Below are 24,703 nucleotides of genomic sequence, written 5' to 3' on the forward strand. Positions count from 1 at the left end.
TTAAAAATAATATTGAAGGATAGCTACAAAATTTTCTTCACATTATGTAACACTTTTCACCATAATATATTTCCACAGTCCTCGACTTTTATGACACATAATTTCACAGTGACTATTGGCACACTCGCGGTTTATCCGTTTTAGAGGTACTTAGCATGAACTTACTGAAATATTTTATTCGACAGCGTCGGGAAGGAAAGAAGAAATAAAAGTGACGCGGGAGATGTTTTCCCGCCGCGCCCCGTGAATCGACTCCCGGGCAAAGAGCGACGATTTTAGAGCAGCGCGGGCGCGGCGGAGAGACATCGACGGAGATTTCTTTAATTATTTTGGCAACAGTACTCGACGGCAGAGTCGAGTCGCTTTCCAGGGTTGCATGTCGCGCGGTCGCCGTCGTCGGCCGTCCTATGTTGATCTTTTTATAGCGGCCGCTGCCCGGGTGAGCTCCCGGTACATTACAATGTGCGGTTTTTGTCTTAACATTGAAATTCAAACAGGTAAAACAACAATTTAAAACTTCCTCTTAATATTGTAAAATATCTCCGCAGATAGAATCTTATTTTTTAAGGCCGTTAACAAAGTCATTGAGAAAACGTACTCGACCTAGAATAACTGGGCTCAGGGCCAGGGTCTACGTGACCCTTACCTTGATTTCAGTTGTATTAGATTTTACGGACGATTTTTTGTCAAATCTTTGTTTTACTTAGACATTAAGAATGTGCTATAATTTTTTGATAAATTAAGTAGGTAGGTACAGTCAATGTGAGTAACTTGATTCGCGTTTAATATTGTCAATGGACATAATATAATGCCGCCAACATGGGTTTTGTCGATCAGCTTACCTAATCTGTTAATCGGTTGTAACTGTGTGAAAAACATACTTATTCTAATAAAACGCAAACTGTCTGGTAATGTGTGATGTCTTAACTTTTCTGCAGCTTTTGAATTTACGCGATATTGCTACTATAAACGGCGCTTTTGTGTAGAAGGTAGGTGGATAACGAAATATTGGCCGACTCTTGACATGACAGTTGACCGACAGAGTAAAAATGGCGCGTGAGAAGTCATTTTGTACGGACTATATTTTGTATAGGTATGTGCTTATAATAATTTTTTCAAGACGTTATGAGGGCGTCACGTAACATATGACACGCGAAAGTAAACAAAACGTCATTTGACATTTGTGAAAATCTATTGGTGGTGACATGATGGTGGTGATCTTGTGGTGATGGTGTTGTCCGCCATGTTAGATTTTCATGACGTCATACAACTTCGGAAGCATCACGCTACGTCATTCAAAATGTTTGGAGTAGTTTGGGAGTTATGAGGGAACATTGAACTTATACCTACAAAATATAATCATGCTAAAATTTTAACCATCCTTTAGCTGTGTCGTAGCCAGGTAATTATAATATTAATTAGCACATGAGTGCAGTATGTATGTCTAGTACATTGGATATGAGCCGACAGTTCGACATTTGTGCTGCTGGCAAGACGTGCTGGCCTTTGACAATGATCTATGTCTCGAAATAAATCACACCACGACAACCATAACACACATACAAATATAACTTATAAATTACACAATTCTGACACCATAAAGTATACTTCAGCTTTATTCAATTTTCCTATCATTTTCGAGTGCGGGCTAAGACTAGCGGTTCGTAGCTTTTAATGGCCTGATGCCGAAACGTGGACACTGACATCGAGGCCAGTCCACAAATTTCAGCAAGTAGTCGGTATGGAAAGAGCTATGATCGGAAATTCTGATTAGTGTATAGTGACAGCAAGATTATGCTTTAATTAAAATTTAACTAGTTCAGCGCGGTACCCATGGAAAGGGCTATGCTCGGAATTTTTATGAGGGATATACATAGTTTGAAACGAAGAAATTCGCCAAAGAACATAGCTCTCAATTCTTAAGGATAGCACGTTGGTGTGGTAGAGGGGCTGTCGCGTTTGTTTGAGGATCGATTGACGTTGGAATCGTAGGTCTTTAAGTGAAGACCATGTTTCGGCAAACGGAGTGAGGCATCTCCCAGTTTCGTAAGTGGAGTGATCTGAAAAGTGGCTGGCATCGATTTGATGCGAAAGGCCAAGGATATGAAATATTGGCGTTAACTTAGTAAGTATAAGACCTAAGTATATCCAACAGTGAATGCACACTAAATATTGGCTGTTCTAATGAAACATGTAGGACGTAGGTACGAATTAATGTTATTTTGTATTGTGTTGCGATTTATTGGCAACGTTGGTAAATAACAAATTCATCAATCGTTTTTAGTTAGCGATCTATGCACCAAACTCACCAAATTTTGCTTTTTTACCAAAAATAATGGTCCCGTAGTATTTATTATGTAGGTACATATATTATAAAAAATAAATAAATTGGCCCATTTTCGGATTTATCACAATACAGTCAATGAACTCTACATTTTAGAAAAACAAACATGTAGATTGGTTTTGCATCTGTACTTAATCAAGTTATTATACGTACACAATAACAAACGGAAACAATATGCTCACGGTGCTTATTTTAAACAGAGCTGAAGCCCAACACTGCAGTTTCCGGTGCAAGATCGCCACTCCAGCACCTTGGCACCCCAACGTCTATCGGTTTTTCGAATTATATGTGCCCTGTTGTGCCTATCCAATGCCACTTCAGCTTCGCAACCCGTTAAACTGGCAGTTACTTACTCTTGTTCTGCTACGGATCTCCTCATGTTTGATATTTGATCTTGTAGAGAAACTCGAAGCGTAGCTTTCCCCATCATCGCCCGCTGAGTGGCTCTGAGCTTTCTTATGAGGCCCATAGTTAGCGACAATGTCTCGGATATATATGTCATCACTGGCAACACGCACTGTTCGAAGACTTTGAAGGGCTTTGGTCTTTAAACAGCAAGGAATTTTGGGCGAGAAGACATTATCGATATACATAGAGCTTAAAAAAGTTTTTTTAATTTTTGACTGTGAAATGAGCTCGGTAGCTATCATTCAGTGTTAGACGCTGAGTTAGCAAATCACCCCGCAGGTCTCTACTATGCAAAAAATCATGTTGACCAGTTTCGGTGTGATTTATTTATCAATCATCAATGTAACTTTTCTCTGAGGAATTTTGAGGTTTTGACAGTTTTATAGTTTTTGGATATCTATCAAACCCATCGATGTATAATCAAACCTATTCATTGAAAAATCAGCCCTTATCAGTGGATTTGGTTTCGATGCTGGTTTTATCACCATCTACCCATTATTTGGGAATTGAAATTGGAACAAGATTGGAACTTACAACGACGATGGCTATTTTGTGTTCACATTGTCTAGTCTCTAGTGCGTCATCTATCTACAGTAAATTTTAGTAAATAATACTTAATAATAATTACAAACATAGCGCACATGAAAACAAAACTGACCCTAAGTACTATATTTTCAATTTTTTAAAGGCCAAACAACGGCAAAGCAGTGGCAAACGCTAGTGACTTTCAACTTTTATACTTAGTAATAAGTAGTTAGGGACAAGAATCTTTACAAAATGTTTACCTACAATGGATAATGTCTTATCCTCGCAGAAAATTACCTACCTACAGGCTACAAGCAGTGTTGGCATTAATCGATTAATTTTTTTAATCGAATAGTTAATTTGATTAATTTTAATCTGATTAAGTTAATTAAACTTAATCGTTATTAAGTTAATCGCGATTAATATTGTTATCGTAATCACGATTAATAAAATTAATCATTAATTGTTCATTTGATTAATATTTTTGACAGATTAAGGTAAGTTGTTAAAACAAGAAAATTAATTACAAGGCTTTTAGTTCAAAGATGTAGTCTATGTTTTCACTTACAAATACCAATGCACAATCGAAATTTCCAAATTGTCCACAATTTAAGTGGGCAGCACTCCTCCTGTACATAGCATTAGCGTTGAAGAGTTGGAATCAGAATTTTTTATGGGACCTTCTCGCAAACTTCTATCGATTACAAAAACTACGCAAATTGGTTCAGAAATCTCAGAGAAATCAGTGTACATACATAGAAAAATAAAACAGATAAAACATGTGTGCCGAGTTGAGAACCTGCTCCTTTTTTGGAAGCCGGTTAAAATGATTGTTGTACTTTTACAGCAATATACATTTATATTCAATAATATATTTTTCATCTCACTTGCTCGGAAACAATCTTTTTGCCCGTTGAAATCTGAGTGGAAAGTGGTAATTTTGCTCGCTAGCGTACGAGTTGAAATTCAACTGATTAACGATTAAAAGTTAAAAATTAAAAAGTTAATCACGATTAACGATTAAAATTAATTAATCGTAATCGAAATTTTCATGATTAAGATTAATTAATTTTAATCGTTAATCGCGATTAACTTTTTAATCTTTAACTTTTAATCGTTAATCAGTTGAAATTTTTGCCAACATTGCCTACAAGGCTACAGCTGATTTACATCAGTCACAACTTGTAACTCGGAATTGCAAATTTTTGCATACTTAGTGCCATTTATGTTTTCAATGTGCGACAGGAAAAGTAAACAGCAAAAAGAAAATGATCTTGAACGCTTATCGCGGCGGAGATGTCAGCCTTGCGTTTAAGAACTTGGGATTTATTCCGAGAGTGAAAATAGAAAATCACGGAGAAACAGCTGAATGCCAATGTTAACATCTATTTCGGTGTCTGGAATAAAAATGTAGGTATAAAATAAAATACGCTCGGGAACAGATAACTGCCGCATTTATATTTTTGTAATGCTATAATTTCGTAAATTTCCAAAAAAACATCAAATAGACGTGAAATGATACAACCTGTACACAATAAATTGTGTCTGTGGGGGAGGTTTTACGATTTTTCGAGTCAAAAATTTGGAGAGAGCTATGCTTGGAGGTTCTCTACGTGATCAAATCAGAAATGAGGAGATCCGTAGGAGAACTAGAGTAACCGATATAGCTCAACGGGTTGCGAAGCTGAAGTGGCAATGGACAGGGCACATATTTCAAAAAACCGATAGACGTTGGGGTCCCAAGATGCTGGAATGGCAACCACGCACCGGAAGACGCAGTGTTGGAACACCCCTCACTGGGTGGACGGATGAAATCAGACGAGTCACAGGGAGCCGCTGGATTCAGGCGGCGCAAGACCGTGGCGTGTGGAAGTCCCTAAAAGAGACCTATGTCCAGCAGTGGACGTCTATCGGTTGATGATGATGATGATGATGATGATGATGATGATGATGATGAAATATTTTAACTTTCATCCTCTCTCCTAAGAGAACCATGCTGAATTTCGGAATAAAAAGTATCCTATGGTATGTACCTCGTAGTATGAACACAAATCATACCAAATTTTATTGGAATTCATTTAGTAGATTCATCGTGATGCGCGGCCGCGATGCAGATAGACAGACAGGCAAAACTAAAAAAATACAGTTTTGGGTTCAGTATCGATTATAGAGTGCCCTGGTTTTTTTTTCAAAATATCTTCAATGTACAGAATTAGACCTGTTACAGTTTTATTATAAGTAATTATAGATAGAATAGACAACTAGCTTATGCCTGCGACTTCATCGATCTGCATGTAATAAACAGCCCGATTCGTTCAGTAGTTTGAGCTGTGCGTTGGTACACAGCGGTTGGCAGACAGTCAGCTTTTCTTTTTATATACCTATTTAGATATATAAAAACAACTGATATCACTTCTTGCATTGGTAGCCCTCTATCTGTTTGTTTAATTTCTGTCGATATCTGCTCAACCATTTCGCACGGACAGACAGACAGTCAGATTGACAAACAGCAATTTAAAAATTGGTTGTTTGTTTTGATAACGTGTACGGAGTAATAGCTAATCTCTAGCTAATATTATAACCATGACGTGAGCTTAATAAAACCCAGTTACTTAAATCGAAACTCACGCGCCAAAATAACAACTTTGCAGCCTTGCATAACAAATAACTATTGTTTATTCTTCATTTCATTATGCACGGAAAGGACTACATTGGATAAAGGAGACCAAAGTCCAAGGACATTCTAAATTTTGGCAATTTTTAGGGTTCCACACCTCAAAAGGAATAAAAGAAAAAGTTTAAAAAGCTGTAACCCGACTAGGTATAAATAAAAAAAAAAATTTACAAAAAAAAAACTGACTTCGATACACAAACACTAAAAATTGAAAAATAATATAATTTATTACCGAATATATTATGTATACAAGAGTTAATATAGTTCCATAATAATACTTTTTGGTGCCGGTGCCAATTAGCTTTAGCTGCGCGAATCGTCTAGACTTCATATTTTTATGAGACTCCACAATGGCACCTCATTGGCACCGACCCCAAAAAATATTATTATGGAACTATATTAACTCTTGTATACATAATATATTCGGTAATAAATTAAATTATTTTTCAATTTTTAATGTTTGTGTATCGAAGTCGGTTTTTTATTTTTTTGTAAAAAAAATTTATTTCACAATTTTTAGTGGTCCCATGGAATTTTGCTATGACTGGTTAAAAATCTACTGTTTACTAAGCTATTACACTGATCGCGAGCAATTTACTCTTATCCGTTGAGGAGTTCCAGTATCTATCTTCGAAGATCAGATCTTCACCAAATTTAAATGGGACCAACTTTGAAGTATACCCTTTCAAACAAAAAAAGAATTTTCAAAATCGGTCCAGGCGTCTTCGAATAATCGGGGAACATACATAAAAAAAAAAAAAAAGATTCCGACGAATTGAGAACCTCCTCCTTTTTTTGAAGTCGGTTAAAAAAACAAGTCAGGTGCTTTAGTGCTATCATCGTCGTCTTGAGTAAAATAAGTCTTTTCATGTGCTAGATATGCCTGTTAATTTAGTCTTCTGGCAGTTTCACATTAATAGCGTTATAATTCAAATAATAGCGTTATAATTCAATTCAAATGCCGATCCTATTTTTTATCCTTGATTGACGGCATAACCATTGGTTTTATTTGGCTATCAACGACCACGGCATTTGAATTAAATAAATAAATAAATAATATATTTAAATAATTTATTTACTAAACCACATCAAGCTGACGCTGTCCGGTCATTGCTTGCACGAGGTCACGTGTGCACGGTGGGTTGGGTGTGGAATTAAAGTGTTATTTCTTGTACCTACGATGGTACGGAACCCTTAGGGTGCTAGTCTCACTTGCACTTGGCCGGTTTTTTTCTACTTGTTTGGACTTTAATTTTAAATAATTTTGGCAAAATTTTGTTCATGAGACGTCCCTACAATGAATTTTCCGAAATCGTTGTTCTATATTATATTGTGACACTATTGCATCTGCAAGAAATAGTCAATTTTATGTTTTGTAAATTATAGATAGCATAATTTCCCATTCTAAGTCTAGTTTCGACAGGTCACTAATAGTTAAGAAGTCTTCCTGACCCTCAAAGTTTCTGCAGAAATTACGCTATGGACATTTTTTGCATCAAACATAAAATCATTGCAGTTAGGTATCGGTGTCACATCTAGAGCGATGCGAAGGTATGGATTTCCTCTTTACTCAGGAACAAGTATAGCTAAGAAATAAATCTACTGGTTATATCAACCATGATGAACTACTGAGAGCTGTATCTCGTAAGTAATAGAAGTCAGGAAGATACAGGAAGACTACTTATAAAACAAGCTTTTAAAATTCCAAGATAATGTAACGAGCCAATGTACGCGAATGCGTACGCATGATACAGTTATCGGAGCATACGCGTAAGGCTATTCGTCATCTAGAAATAAACAGGCGAAGGTAATAATCGAAATAGAATTATAGTACTTGAGTGTGTCGTAACCATCTGCTTTGGCAGGTTCGACTTGTCTTTTAGCGGCTCAAGGGATTTATAAGACAAGTTCTACATGACTAGCTGTATAATTAGCTCAAGTCAACGTTCTAGTGAGGACATAATATGGTTCCGAGATATGGTCGTTAACTATGGGCCTTACAAGAAAGCTCAGAGTCATTCAGCGAGCAATGGAGAGAGAGAGCTATGATCAGAATTAGTCTACGTAATCAAATCAAAAATGAAGAGACCCGTTGGAGAACCAAAGTAACAGACATAGCTCAGCGGATGGCGAAGCTGAAGTGGCAATGCACATAGTTCGAAAAACTGATAAACCTTGGGGTCCCAACGTGCTGGAATGGCGACCTCGCACCAGAAAGAGTTGCATCGGAAGACTCGCCACTAGGTGGACGGACAACATCAGACGAGTCGCAGGGAGCCGCTGGATTTAAGTGGCACAAGACCGTGACATGTGGAAGTCCCTTCAAGAGACTTGTCAATTGGTTGATGATGATGAGTGTTCCAAAGAAGAGTTCACATATCTAGATTGTTTATTAATGCACGCGAAAATAACATCTAAGTATAAGTATATTACTTATGCTATTTTCTGATACCGTCATGAATATCCGAATCCAATAAACGCCCGTTCAGTTTGTCTGCAATCTTGTCAATATCATACGATCGCAGAGTCAATCTTGTTGGAATAAAAATAGTGATCAACTGCGTGTCAAACACGCATAAGGCACGCATTCCGTAGCCATGCTAGCCGCTAAAATCTAAGGCAATCATCATTCCTTAAACGGTAGTTTTTTTTCCAAAAACTGTCTAAAAAACCTCTAATCATTTAAAAAGGTGTTATTCAAGGGGGTAAACCAATTTTTTTTCGACTTACGCCTTTAATAAGAGGTAGATCCTGGTTATAATTGACCTGGTAATAACAGATTTTGCGTAAAAAACGTACGGAAATTCACCGTGGTGTGCGCTAGCTCTTATTTTAAAGGTGAATCGTACTTTTGACATTACAATTGACCTCATAGAGTAAAAATGGCGTGTCATTAGTCATTTTGTACGGACTACACGTAACTTTCGAATTTATATTGTTGAATTGACGTATGTAGAACATTAGTTACTTTGTTCATAACACATTCAATTTCCTGGTTTTTGTGAGTCCGAATATTTTAACAGCCGGTCGTAAAAAACAACATCTTGATTTAACGTATTTGTGGAGGATTAAGCGCAAAATTTTATCGCGATAGGAAGCTCTAATCGCGAGCATCGTAAATTATGTTATAGTTTTTAAATTGTATTGATTTTCTCCTATATTTTTACATGAAGAGGCAGTAAAATTAGTAAGACTCATGTTTATGTTAATAAATATTATCATTACATTAAATGCTATAGAGGTGCCTTTAAGTGTATTTAAATTACATCCACTATAATATCTCTTGTATGACGATAACCAGGCTAAACCATGCTAAACATAATTTAAAAGCACCTAAATACCTATTTCTGTTATTGTTAGTAGAATTATGTAAGTATATATTATATTTATTGCAACTAACTATATTTTCCTCGGAGTAAAACGAAGAATTTTCACTGTAAGGAATTGATCTGATGCGAAAACTTTTATTTGGATTCAGATAGATGTATATATAGATACATACAGTAGGTACGCGACAGGTCGAGATGACAATCGGGGTATGAGACGAGGGACGCCCCGCATACCCGCACGTCACCTACGCTCGCCCGCACCTGGTTAGCGCGGGGTCTGTGTGGGTATGCGGGGCGTTCCCTCCCCGATTGCCCTCTCGACCTCTCGCGGACTATTGTAGGTACATAAGTAATTTCCTGCATAGTTCATAAAATATTAGGTTGTAAGTAGGTAGGCATATAGGCTTGCTATTAATTATGTTTTACTTGTAGTTGTAACATTTGAAAATTATACTATTTAATTTAACATAAGCTGTTTAGGGTTCCGTAATAAGACAAGGAATCCTTGAAGTTTCGTCCAGTCCGTCTGTCCGTCTGTCTGGGCGTCTCTTTGTTTGTTTGTCACATCCATTTTATTCAGATACTATTAAAGCTGCCCATGCAGTTGAGCATACCTATCACAGTTTGAAAATGCAAATTATAGAGAGTCAAAAAAAGAGTTTTGACATTGCTGTGGGATCTTGTTGAATAGGAATAGGTGACTATTTAACGAGTACATGGTGGTATTCAGACCCACAAGTGGGACAAAGCAATGAAACCACGGGCCCTGAATCACTATGAAGTTTTAAAAACAGTTTTTCGAAAAACACTAGACCGTACCAGTACCTCGTATGAAATAACGAGCCCCAAAGTGGCAATTTTTCTACGGAATCCTACCATAGGCGTATTCCGACAGGCAATTGACCAGTTTTTATTTATATGTTCTCTTCTTTAATGATAATAGCTAGGTAATGCTCTAATGTTTGATTAAATATTAAAGCCAGTGAGTTTTTGGCGCAAGGAGCCTGCCAAATTTGCGTCATCATGTGATATGTTGTGCTAAGAGGTGGCGACAGACGTATTTGCAGCTACGAAATTACCAACATTCCGTTGCCTATATAATTTAGGATCGACGACAGATTAATATGGATCCTTTTATCGATTTCACTCTTATAGAATACTAGCTTACGCCTGCGACTTCGTCCTGCGACCTCCGAGCGGATGCCTACGTTATAGTATCTGCATGAAAAATTTCAACCCGATCCGACCAGCAGTTTGAGCTGTGCGAATAGATCGATCAGTCTGTCAGTCAGTCAGTGAGTCAGCTTTTCCTTTTATATATATTGATACCTACTTATCACTTTGATATTCCTTTTGTAAGCGTTGCGGAATTGCCAGTATTTCGAGAAATAAATAAGGGATATACTTATTAACAAAATGATAGAATACAGTTATTTCACTAATATAATTAAATGAATATTATTAAAAACACTGTGGTTATTTGAATGAGTCTAAAAATCCAAGGTGGGTATTCATTATTACTGAACCACTCTTTGCTCATACATAAACCATTGTGGCTAATTTTATTGTAAGTACACAATCTTTAAAATAAACTAAATTGACAGGAAATCTATTGCTATCCTTTTCTGCACGGAGCATTATATATTTTATTTATACATTTTAATATATTTTATTAAAACATGTCGTCTGTCATTTAATGTAGAGATTGTATAAAATAGAATTAGCCACATTAAAAGATTAATTTAATTTTAATGTGATTATGTTTTCTATCACTTTATTGTTTCCATGCAGAAAATTAAGCCCTGATTTAGTTTATACCATGCACAATATTTCAGCAGTTAGCAATACATTTGCGACCAGACGGGTACAGGTGTAGGATAGTCTAAATATATAAAAGGAAAAGGTGACTGACTGACTGACTGGCTGACTGACTGACTGATCTATCAACGCACAGCTCAAACTACTGGACCGATCGGGCTGAAATTTGGCATGCAGATAGCTTTTGTGACGTAGGCATCCGCTAAGAAAGGATTTTCGAAAATTCAACTCCTAAGGGGGTGAAAGAGGGGTTTGAAATTTGTGTAATCCACGCGGACGAAGTCGCGAGCATAAGCTAGTCTTTCATACAATAATCATACTACAATTATTTCTACTGTGCCCCGTCCTAGCAAAGGCCCGGTATAAACTAAATCGACCCTTGATCTGCATTAAATTATTCTGTAAACTTTATCTCTATATACTTATAAAAAAAAGAATCGCTGAATGTGTTGCTAAGCGCAAATCTCGAGCTAAACCGATTTCGCTAATTCTTTTTTTTATAATATTCCTTGAAGTACGAGGATGGTTACTACGGAGAGAAAAATTTAAAAAATTGCCTAAAAAAGTCTAAAAACAACACTTTTCTATATTCCCATACAAAAGACTCGTAATAATACTTAAAAGTCCATTTGAACTTTAACACCATACCATAAAGTTTAAGTGTTAGTGGAGGGGTTCCGGGAAGGCAAAACAATTGAGTGACTTTAGTATGACCCGGTATCCCGAATAGCAGAATAAGTATTAAAAAAAATAAAAAATAAAGAATCGACTGTTAGGCGGTACGAAGTTCGGGGGGGGGGGGGGTCAACTAGTATACTGTATATTTTAATTTTGGTGTTTGAAATCCAGCACTTTTCACTTCTGGTAACACTGGCATCCGATCCGCATCCGTAATTTTTCCCACTGTTTATTTAGAACTTTTCCTTTTTCAGTGAAAATATCGCTTAACACATCACGCGTGTCCATTTAACGCTTTAATCCTGGAGTAATGACGGCTGATCGCAACACTGGAGTCACAAATCCACATTTCACAGTCCATTGGGCAACACTGTCACAGATTCAAACTTTAACTTACCGTTATCACTATCACTTGGTCCCAGTTACTGGTTTTACGTGTGAAAATACATTAATTATTTAATTAATTTGTTTTGTTGTACTATCGGATGAGCTTAGCGCACCCCATGTCCCATGAGGAGAGCGTTATGATTGTGCGCGCCGGGCGTGGGAGCCAAACGCCGCTGTCTTTTATAAGCTTCGTGCCGGGTCGCGGGCGAGCTGCCAGCGGCTACCTCTCGACAAACATAGAACACTACTCCATGCACCCCGCTACACTCATCTCATCTCTAATCCCTTGTAATAAGACCAATAATGCAACGACAAGTCGCATCATAACAGCACGATAATTAACATTAGCAACTTAACTGACAATTCTTGACGTTACCTTTAATTTACAGTTTATTAAAAACAAAATGCACTTCATTAACTGTTATGATAGACAGTTCCTTAAATCCTGATGAAAGCGGTAGAAGATTTTTTTTATAGTAATAAAAATATCGTTAAAAGTTTTGTTAATCATTAAAGTCATAGAAGAACCTAATTTACTACTAAATTAATTTCCTATGTAAATAGTAAAAGACAAAGTTTTAGTGTAGGAATAATAAGGTATGCAACAATGAACATGTGAATATTTTGTAGCCTGCTACGAAACAGCTACGGCGTAGCAGGATGCCAGATTTAGAATAAAAATCGTTTGTGTATAAATATTATTAAAATAATTGCCAGGGTATAATTTTTTTCGTTGGCTATTGTTTACATCACTACCCATATTATAAATGCAAAAGTGTGTTCGTTTGTTCGTTTATTGGTTTGTCCTTCAATCACGTCGCAACGGAGCAACGGATGGACGTGAATTTTTGTATGGGTATAGTTATAGACCGGAAAGGCAGGAAAATCGATGAGTTCCTACGGGTTAAAAACCTACATCCACGCGAATGAAGTCACAAGCATAAGCTAGTGGGAATATATATAGATAATACTGATGTACTGTTTTGTCATGTTCTTTAATAAACGTTTTATCCGTACATCTTTAAACAGGTTATTTTGCAATATCCTGAAATTCAGAGCTTTTCCATTTTTTTTAAGTGTGTTAATCTTAGTCAGTGTAGTTACGTGTTTTTTGTCTAATTACGGTTACGTTTAATTTTTTTTTTCTATTTTTACGAAAAGTATCCGATATCCGGATCCCTTCCCCTAGGAGTAATAGTACTTATTTATAGAATCGTAAAATGCTTTGTATCATGACTTTTGTTTTGACAAATGGAATCAGTGGGTGTTGAAAACCACCCGCAACTTCCTTTGTGGATTAAAACAGACTTTTGTTTTTCCGACCTGTCAGTATCTGATTGAATGTTATCTTAAGCCATGGATGTACGAAGTAATAATAATTGTTATTACACCATAACCTTCTCAGAAGGGACTAGCAGTTTTATACGAAAGACTTGTCTATAGACTCTCTCAGAGGTTTTGTCTGTAAAGTTGTGCAGAGCCTAAAATTCCTAATACGCTGATGATATTCGCGTACATTGTTTGCGCGTGCGTTGGTCGCACGTACTTGCTGTACTTACTGCGACAACAAGTGTTGTTACTAGCGTCGTAGAGTGAAGCTTAATACTCGACGTATAAGTCCCGCAAATTGCTATTGCGCGTGGCCGCCATTTTAGTGACGTCAGCACTAGACTGATGTTTCGAGCTGATGGTATATTTGTATTTCAGCTGACGTCAAAATGACGTCATTTCGATGTTAATGAGACATGGTTCCAGCGCAATAGCAATTTGCGGGACTTATACACGGCACGCGACTGACATGGCGGAGGAGGAGTTGATTCAGACTAAAGTTTGTAAGAATTTGTTACATTTTTAAAAATAAAATGTTTACGTAGCTACCTGGGAGCATTTTTTGCGTAAAAAATAACGTAACTCGGCATCGCATTTTAGCCAGTGACGTAGAAGTGCATCGACTCTCCACTCACTTTCATTGTAGAATTTTCTGTAAATATTTTACTTCATCATCATCATCCTATCACCGGGTCACTACTGAGTAAGAGTTTCCTCTCAGAATAAGAAGGGTTTGGCCACTAGTCCACCACACTGGCCAAGTGTGGATTAGCAGACAGTATTATTTTTCCTTTCTCGCGTAAATTAACTCCTCACGCGCCATTTTAACTTTTTGCCTCAAATTTCATCTCAAAAGTAGGATTTTAGCACAATTTTAGGTAGTTTTGACATGCCAGTTGACCCATAGAGTTAAAATGGCGCGTGAGGAGTTATTTTGTTCGGACTACCTTGCATTAACATTCAATTCAGAACAAAGCTTACTTCTTTATTTTTTACAATAATTCGCTTGCAACTTCGTCTTTTTTCTTCGTTTTCCACATGATGGAAAAACCCACGGACTAGAAAATCTCGCCTCCGTGGAAAAACCACAGTGAAATTCACTTAAAAGCTAAGAAGCATGGAGCGAGACCAATAATAAATCTATGCTAAGAAGACTATAAATGCAGCGATAATAATGCAGATAACAGCTTTATTTTATGCTTACTTACTATTTTTTGGTAGACCTATTAAATCATCATAAAGTCAACACAATGTTTAAGACTCCAAAGAAAATCATTGAAGTCGTGAAATTATTTAAACCAGTTTTATTATATTTACCGAACAAGACATATCTCACTGTGTGCTCATGGTGCTCACAGTGTACAGTCAGAGTGACAGTTTAATTAAGTCAATGACTGTCATAACGCGGTAAATACGATGCACGTTAAAAAATAAACCGTTCCTTTCATCCAAAACGAAAACTGTTTAAGTTAACGCAGCTCCGAAGATATTTTCATCGCGTAGGTATACACTATATACACATCGGCATCGCTGAGATAATTTTATAGCTTGCTAGCAGATGCCCCCGACTTAGTCAGCGTAATAGAAGATATTTCAAACCTTTGAAGATAATGATAGTACTAGACTAGTACTATTTAACCATCGATGTATATATTTAACATATTCAGATTAATATGCGAAAGTGTACATCTGTCTGTTTTTCTTTGTTACCTACCTTTTCACGGCCAATCCGTTACAAGATTTCGACAAAATTCAGTACCTACAAAATTAATAGCTTTCATCTCGGAATCTTTTTTTTCTGGAAAATCAGAAAGTCCCCATCGGATTCTAAAACCCTAAATCGACGTTAATGTAAGTCACGGACATCATCTAGTTTTATAGTGTAAAGAAACTTATGTTATGTAGATATTTATGTGCAGTGGGCGTTATCCTTTATCGTATCCTTAATCCTTTGAGATCTTGATATGATCACGTAGAGAAATTCCAAGCATAGCATTCTCCATCGCCCGCTCTGAGCTTTCTTATAGGGCCGATACGAAGGAAGAAGGAGGAAAGAACACTAGACGATTGGCATTGAGGTAAGAGTTAGGATGAAGGTAGGTATATACTCATAGGTACGTACGCAAGTGAACGTAAGTTTGGCACGAGCGGTTGGTCTGCAAGTTTGCCAACGCAGTTGTCTGCAGGGTGCGCACACATATGTCCGTCAAGACCACTATTAATCTTCAGGTGAAAAAAATCTAAAAAATTCTTACACATTCGTCAACAGAATGACGAAAGATGACTAACTCATGATCAAATAAGGATGATATTTGAAATTAGATCGATTTCCTAGTAAGTTTGATGTGATAAGACGACAAATTCCAGAAAACTTGTTTATACAAGTTTTCTGGAATTTGTCGTTTGATCTAGTTTTATAACTAGATCAAACTTGATTACTTAAGTAAGTATTAAATGTAAGATCGTTGTGTATATACGTACCTAAAACTGCTGCATAAAAAATTAGCTTAAAATACATTATATTACTCTTCAGTAGAATCAGGTCTTTTGAATTGTGTTGAAGTAGTAGTAGAGTCACACAGAGTTGACATTTCAAAAGAGTCTGTAAAGTAAATAATGAAAAATTATTGAGTTATGAATTTACTGCCGGATGCTTGCGACTTCATTCGCGTGAATTTAGGTTTTAAAAAATCCCATGGGAACTCTTTGATTTTCCAGGATAAAAAGTAGCCTGTGTCACTCTCCAGGTCTGTAACTATACCCATCACGTCGATTACTTATACTTTATTATTTCCAGCTATTTTTATTTAAAGTTGTGGCAATGTGGTGCCAACTCTTTTTTAAAACCTACAAGGTACCTAATTGCTTCTTACGGGGCTCGCATAACGTAAAGTCTATTATATATTCTGTGGTAAAGTGAAGAAATAATTTATGGCAGGAAGTTGCCTCTTTCACTTTACACATTTTATTACACGTAAACGGAACATAAAATGATGTCATTTTCTTATTGCAAGGAAAATTTTAAAGCTATTTTGCGATGTAACAGGCACTAAATATTTATTTGAAGGAAGGTTGGATGGAATCTGTCCAATGCGTCCCTCCTCATACAACACACTAAGTAGGTACCTACACACACTACAGGTGCTGAAATCATGCGCCCTAGGCATCGCTTGTACGCGCAAAGTTAGTGCGTGTGCGACTACAATTTTACAATAGGTACAGTACGCGGTAGAAAATAATGTACTTACATCGGTCTTTATAGAATGACATTTCGGCTTTGTATAGAGCGTTGTCTCTGTCACTCATACCTACATAACGTTTTATCGGTCTCAACGACAGAGACAATGCTCTGCAATCAATGCAAAAAATGCAATCCGCTATCTCCTTCTACAAATCTAAATTTCCCGAAAAGACAAGATTTTGAAAATCTGAATCAGACAAAGTTGCGGTCAAAAGCAATTGTAGGTATGTAGAATAACGGTAGAGTCGTATTGCTTTGAAGGGCGATACGCGTGGTGATGCGTTTGACAGGGTTTCAATTTGAAACTGTTGTTTATCCACTTCTTGAATACAACTGAAGTAATTCTTCAAATCGCTATTATTAGATATATCTATCTCTTACTGATTTTGCTATTCAATATTGTGTTTCTTTGTTTAATTTTTAAGGTTAGCAGGACGATTATATACCCATTTATAATAAGAAAGTGTAAAACCTTTTAAGTTGTACCACCTTGTAGCTTTTACTGGGGCTTCTTTTTAATTTTCTATATTCAGTAATCTGAATAATTTAATAAGGTATGTATATTCTGCGACAGGTCAAGATGGCGATCGGGGTATGAGGCGGTGCCCACGCACACCCACACGTCACCCGCACTCGCCCGCACCGGGCTAGCGCAGAGGCTGTGCGGTGTGCGGGACATTCCCTCCCAGATGGCCATCTCGACCTCCCACGTACTATAACTATATGAACGACTAAAATCGTTTATGGGATTGTACACAAAACTGCGATGCGACGCGATGCGAATTCGCAACGCAGAAAGTTGCGACACGAATTGCTGCGGTACTTGCGGTGATTGAGGTACGGAACCCTAAAAATGTGTAAATGTCGTAGGTAAATACTCAGTGGTCTTCCGTTCATAATTTTGCCTGAGATCAAACATCTTCGCCTTGGAAAAAGTTTTAAAAGGTACGGGCTTCACATTTGTCTATGATGATGTAAGTCTAAACAATTTAGGAGACCGCCGCCGCTAACCAAGATTAGTTTAAATAAAAGCTTTAAGCAGGTGTTTTGTGTTGTTTATTAATAGCAAATCTTTGAGCACAATTATTATTTAAGCCTAATGTTTCTTGGATTCTAATATTTTCATGCATCAACATATACTTAGGTAGGTACTTAATGTGTATTATTGAAATAACATTTTAAATTGTGTTAAAAGCATAATAATTCGTTGTTATATTGAATTTGAGAAGCCTACAATGATTATTATATTTAGTTTTCGATTTTTTCTTCGGCATCGATTCAGAAAACAAGTTCTACGGCAAGAAATTCATATTAAAAGCTTAAGTATATCCAATTTTTCGTTACAGTAAGTTTATTATTCTAAAGTTTAATCTTAGTTGATAAGCAACAAGTTTAATAAAAAATCGGTTCACGAGTTTAGTCCCTAGAGCGTCACATACGAAAAAAAAGGTATATCTGTATATTTGAAATTCAAAGCTCTGATTGACTTATATACACCCACGCACCTATGTGTCCTAGAGACATACAATTTGGAGGATGTGTTCTTTGTATAGAGAAGGTATCCACTAAGAAAGGATTTTTCAAAATTCCACCCCTAAGTGGGTTAAATGGGGAGTTGAAATTTATGTAGTCTACGCGGATGAAGTCGCGAGCATAACCTAGTATAATGTAGAGACGGATGGACACAATATCCTTTGCGTTGGGCACCCGTGTAAATGTAATAATATTACAACTTAATAAACATCATCAGTAGAGTATATCAAAGAAAGAGATATATTCTGTTGATTACTCTGACAACAATTAGGTATATCGTTAGTATCAATGTTTTACATCATAAATTTCTAATTTACTGTACAAACCCAAGAATAAGTCTACCCGGAACTCATATATCACGTTCATTCTGCGTTCACGGCCGCTGCGAAGAGAAAAATTCGTGATTTCACCTCGGCGAGTAAATCATCCTTATATCATAAACATTGGGTTAATATATCCGCTGTCTCTGATTTAATCATTTTAACAAATGTCCGCGATTATGTTTTGGATATTGATTTGGTACTATTTGCGTAGGTGACCACATGTTCACATGTTATTGAGCCACATGTATAAAATATTAGCTAAAATACCGTGGCTCTGTATGAATCTCCTCCGAGAAACACATTCTGTTGAAGAAAACTTAAATAAAATCAGTTTACTTTTTTTAAGATTAACACTTATAACATCATAAATTAGTCACTTAAAGAATTCTATAAAAATATAATTACGTACAAGGTAAGTAGGTTCCTACTAATTTAATAATTGCTTTTCCTAGTAATCGCATTAGTGTGGGAAAATCATTAAGTTAGGAAGGAACACAAGCTGACAAGAATTATAGAGCGTGGGTTGTGGAAATCCTTTCAGTACAATACAGCTGTAGGTCATCTATTTTGAAAATAATCGCTGATTTTTGTAGTTTAACAAGACATTAAAGGGGGACCGATTTACTCAATGTTTAAATTGAACAAGAAAACCTGAACAGAATTTTCTTGTAAGCAAAGATAAAGTTGTAAAACCCAGTACATAAAAATCTAGATCTGTCAATAAACTCAATAATTATGCTTAGATGCTGCAGTTAATGCCCCATAACTATCATTCGCTTTGAATGATCTGTTTTATTAGCTGCCGTTTAAAAAACTAGAAGATGATTATTTAACCGTAATTCCGATATTTTAAAATAGTTTAGTTTTTCGCTAAAGATAAACAATCTGATAAATTAATCTATGTAGTATATGGTGAAATATTTAGCATTATTTTGTATCTACGTATATTTTTGTACAGTAAACAAACACAGATATAGGTTACGATCATATTGTACGGCATGATTTACTTACCCGGCTACTTAATTTGTGAAATCTAAATATTTAACAGGAAATGGTGGCTGACTGACTGATCTATCAACGCACAGCTCAAAGTACTAGACGGATCGGGCTGAAATTTCGCATGCAGATAGCTAGTATGACGTAGGCATCCGCAAAGAAAGGATTTCTGAAAAAAAATGAAAAAATGAAAATGAAAATCTTTTTTATTCGTATAAACTTTTACAAGTGCTTACGAATAGTCGGATGCATCTACCACTACAAAATTCAACCACTAAGGGGGTGGAAATTGGAATAGGGGGTTGAAATTTGTGTAGTCCACGCGGACGCAGTCGCAAGCATAAGTTATTTTTAAATAAATTCATTATAAATACGAATATAGTTACTGAACAATACCTGTAGCTATACTTAGAGCTTTTTCAGAGTTATACTATAACAACTTGTAGGGTATGTCGCTTTCGTCTTTTAAACTAATTTTCACTGCTGAACACACAGGGATGTGTTTGCTTTCTACACGCCCACCCAATTAAGCGTCTGTCTACCAACAATTCCTGTGCGAGGTCACCATTCGAGTACCTTAGTACTCCAACGTTTTTCGGTCCCCCGAGCTATGTGCCTTAATCAAATTTATATATACAACTGTATACCTAAGGAAGACCTAAATTATAATAAAACAATATCCTCATACTATTTACAATTTATTCTTGTCTTATCTACACTTTAAGAAAATTTCTAAATAAATAAGTAAATAAGAGACGATTCGAATCTTACGGCTCTATGGCTATCGTGTCCTACAATAAAGATATATTAGAATATCTTATACAAAATAATCGTAATTTTATTCGTTGGCTTGGCTATTAAAACGGTTTGCTTCGAGCTGAAAACTACATTTCCGCACATGAAACCCGGATGACGGATTGCGTTCACAATTTATATGAAATAACACTAATGAAACGCTTAATTAGTTAAAAACTTTTTAATCTTGTCTTCAGAGATCTTCTATACTTAGAATCTTTAAACTATGAGTAATATGGCAATATCTAGTATCACTCAAGTATCCAGCAAGGACGGCTAGACAACCATGGTAGAGTGAACTAGCCATGGCGTCTGAAAAAGAAGCTCAATCTTCTCTACGGCAACTATGAAATGATACGCATGCGGGATGGTCGCTTGAGAGCTACTGCTGCTAGAAATTAACCGCTTCAGGTACTAAAAAGCGATCGCTCACATGATAGTAGCCAATTAGCTAGATATTTAAAAGCACAAAGAATAGTAAAGTTCCATTCGCGCGAAGTAACATAGTGCGACATTGCGAAATGCCACAGGGCACATACATTATTATTAGAAAACGTGTAAAAATTCGTTTTTATTCATTTCAAAGTTTAATGTTAGTCTTTAATGGTTCCAAATAGGTGGGTACAATTTCCTGAACATACCTGATACCTTACATGCTTTACGATTGTTTAACTATCTGTCTACAATTTCAGTGAAGTATAAGAACATAAATCGTTTAAGAAATCGTTAAAGAGATTGACATAGGTATAATTTCGTTACGTCTTGTCTGATATTAAGAGGCCAAATCAAACGATCGTAAATTTTTGCGGAACCAAAAATAGCTACCACTCACGGCTTGAGTGTTGTTATAATAGAATGCTTTAGAGACGCGTTAAACAATAATTAATTTGAAAAGAAGCTCTGGCACTTGTCCATACCAAAATTCCGAGTGGCTGACGAAGGTAAGCGACATACTGTTATTTTCTTCCTGTTTTGTTCTATATAATATCACAAATATCAACACAAGCTTAATTTGCTACAATCCGCTGAAACAAAGAAATCGTTATGGTACAACATGCAGCATGCGACATGCACCGCCCGCCTTCCCACTGCTAAGTGCTAAGCATGCAGAAAAAGCAAGCAATAGGTAGGTACGCACCACCACAACGCAACACCACTCATACCCTCCAAAACACACTCGACGCACGTTTTACAGAGTAACAGAACAACAGAGCATACTCAGGAAATGTAGACTTCAGAATACAGAATTGCAAAGTGATGATCATGTTAAATGTTTTGTACGGGCTTGTGTGGACGAAGTCGCGGGCATCATCTAGTTTTTAATAAAGCACTATAATAAGGTATAATAACTTTAATAAGTATCGGTAATAAATTTCAAATACCTAGGTGTTTTATCTTTCCATTAAAACTGGACTGTTCTAGAATTTATAAAATTTAAAATCGTTGTATATTGATCGAATTTAGCTAGAGCTTTTCAAACAATAGATTTTCCAACGAGCTGCAATAGAAAGCTCTGACGGACGACGTACCTACATCGTAAAGTTGTGAAGGAAGATCATTAGCAGAGATTGATATTATTCAAAGGCATGTATTTAAACTATTGGAGTGGAGGGTGCCCAGATTTCATTCTGGGCTACATCGGTGGTGTTTGAACCGTCGACCTTTCGGATTTCAGTCCGCTTCTTTAACCGTTGAGCTATGGAGGCTCGTTTTATTTATCCATCTATCTGTAGCGAGCACGTAGCGAATCACCGGAATGCAAGCCGGAAGTCTACTATCATACTGCACGCCGGGTAATAAAGAGGTTTTACTTGGTAAAATCGCTATTGAAATAAACTTCAAAGCATATAGTTATTTAATAAATAGATAATAATTATTTTACATCAGTTTTTCGAAAAGTTTTATGTGATAGATCTATTTTATTTCATTTTGAACGAGAGTGCGATCTTTATTTCTATTCTTCTACTGTACTTTATTATTTTTCAAATTTTTATTTTTATTGAAAACGTTACAATAAAACTTAATTAAATAGAAAAGAAGCAACTACTTAAAGTAAGTACTTTAAACTTAATTATTAAAAAAAGCTTATTGCAAAGCTATTATAAGTCAATTTTGCAAAGTACAGTCTAAAGTCTGGAACAGTAATTCAAATCAATCATGCTGGTTCGGAATAATCCAATTCAAGATATTAAGTAAATTGTTGTTAACCTGACACTCTATACAGTTACACCGACGTTAGGTATAGATAATGTACCTACAAATGTATTTCCACGCCACATATAATATTATTATCTTGTGAGCTGTATGGTGGTAGTACCACAAATAAATCAGGTCAAATCCCTGAAGATTGATTACATCAAGATCAATGCTGTAACAACTCAAAAATATCTTAAGATTTAGACAAGTGCGTTCATAACACTGAAATCTTTTACGAGGATCAATGTTCTAATAAATCAAAATTATCATTAAACGCTTCAGCCATGGACCCGACTTATTTATTTAAACAGTTTATAAATCACCTCACAGTCGATTTGGAATAAATAATGTTGAGTTTTATCTGCGTTATGCTACTAGAGTTTCCTGTGGCTTCGTTATTTTCTGTTCTTTGATTAACAATAAAAAAGTGTAGAGTTTGATTATCTCGTGGAAGGTAGACTGTAGAGTAGGTATACTTACCGGTAAGTTATTGATTTCACATTTACCGAAAATACAACTCCATCACAGTTCACGACAATGCGGACGTCACTGCCGCAGACAAAATCAGAATACAATCAAAAAATATAATCAGTATCCTTATTATAAATGCGAAAGTGTGTTTGTTTGTTGGTTTATTGGTATGTTGGTTTGTTCTTCAATCACGTCGCAACGGAGCAAACGGATTGATGTGATTTTTTGCATGGGTATAGGTAGTCAAAGACCTGGAGAGTGTCATAGGCTACATTTTATTTTTAAAAACCTAAATCCACGCAAACGAAGTCGCGGGCATCAGCTAGTAAATAATAATTTGATATCTATTTAGTTGCAAGAATTATTAATTTGGCCTCTAGCTCCCAAAAAAGTGAAAACTGTACTATAGGAGTTATAGTGCCTTTCTAAAACGTTTTTCTCAAAAAGTAGTAAGATGAAAATATGTCTGTGAAAATGTATCTTTGTAAGAGAATTGAATTTTCTGTAAAGAGACTTATATAACGCGTCATGTCGAGATAGCAATCGGGGTGGGGACGCCCCGCCTCATACCCCGATTGCCATCTTGACTTGTCGCGTTAATTAGAATTTCAGACGAGAAACTGTTGAAAATTAGCGACACAACATTTCAGAAAAGATTTATTAAGGAACTGCTAAAGTTTAAACAGTTTCACAGACGTAGACACTTGTTGTGGGCGCACACATACTGACAGTGATAAAAGACAATTCTGTAACAAATTATATAAGCATGCTTATTAATAGGTACATTTTCTAATCCGCCTAATCTTTATAAAGCTATTGCGTTACTGAAATACTGACCGGCTAATGACTAACAGAAAGTATCTAAAAGTTTCCAACGCGCCTCTGAAGTTATAAGTCAAGGAACTCAATAACTAGAAGGCATTCACATGGTTTTTTTAGTCATTTTTTTTTAGTCTAGCTGTTATGCAGCCAACTTACCTACTTATCTATGTTACGCCTCATTCTATGCGCCGTGCACGGAATTTGTACAAGATTTTCACTAATAAAAATATAGTATGGTATAGTAGAGAGGTAGCTTAAATCCCGTCCCCTGGATGTAAGGTACCTCTTTACCAAATTTCAAAATCGGTTAAACGGTTGGGCCGTGAAAAGCTAGCAGACAGACAGATGGGCACACTTTCGCATTTATAATATTAGTATGGATTTGTACCGCATCTTTACGAGTGATATAATAAATCATACCGTAAATACATCCAGTGGGTTGGGAATAAAAAAAACCATGAAACTATGACTATATTCTAATGAATATTAAGGATGTTTTTGTGTTTATTAAAGAAAGTTCGGAAATGTGGATGCAAAATCGAGCAAGCTTGCTCGTCGAGCGTGTTTTTCTAAAACCTAGAATCAAAATTGAACTATCGAGACTTGAGAGAACACTGCACCGTAGCGATTGAATGACGATGTACCTTAACAGAATCCGACGTACCTACTGACCTGGGTTATTTCTATCCAGATCTAGAATTTAATACAAAACTAGGTAAAGCTAGCACGGTCGAACAAATCTTTAGTAAAAAAGCGTAGATCGCAAAATAGTAATAAGTTGCTCAAGAACTAAAATTAAACGGAAGGTCGTTAAAAATATTTCGAAGAAATTTT

General features: G+C 36.2%; 1 protein-coding gene and 1 long non-coding RNA gene across 5 annotated transcripts in view; one reads left to right on the forward strand and one right to left on the reverse strand.

The window, feature by feature from the left end:
• Nucleotides 1-12,342, reverse strand: part of SERCA (ATPase sarcoplasmic/endoplasmic reticulum Ca2+ transporting SERCA) — a 41,720-nt gene extending 29,378 nt beyond the window's left edge. For 3 of the 4 annotated variants that reach the window (XM_069509600.1, XM_069509601.1, XM_034984608.2), the window contains exon 1: nucleotides 166-327. The gene's annotated coding sequence lies outside the window, so the exon portion shown is untranslated. Of the gene's footprint in view, nucleotides 1-165; nucleotides 328-12,173 lie in introns of those variants that run through there. The other variant, XM_034984607.2, reaches the window with a different exon arrangement.
• LOC138404748 (uncharacterized) overlaps nucleotides 1-24,703 on the forward strand; it is a 102,801-nt gene that overhangs the window by 29,891 nt on the left and 48,207 nt on the right. The window lies entirely within an intron of this gene.

This window comes from Maniola hyperantus, chromosome 3 (assembly GCF_902806685.2).
Source record: "Maniola hyperantus chromosome 3, iAphHyp1.2, whole genome shotgun sequence".
In the NCBI taxonomy this organism is placed as follows: Eukaryota; Metazoa; Arthropoda; class Insecta; order Lepidoptera; family Nymphalidae; genus Maniola; species Maniola hyperantus.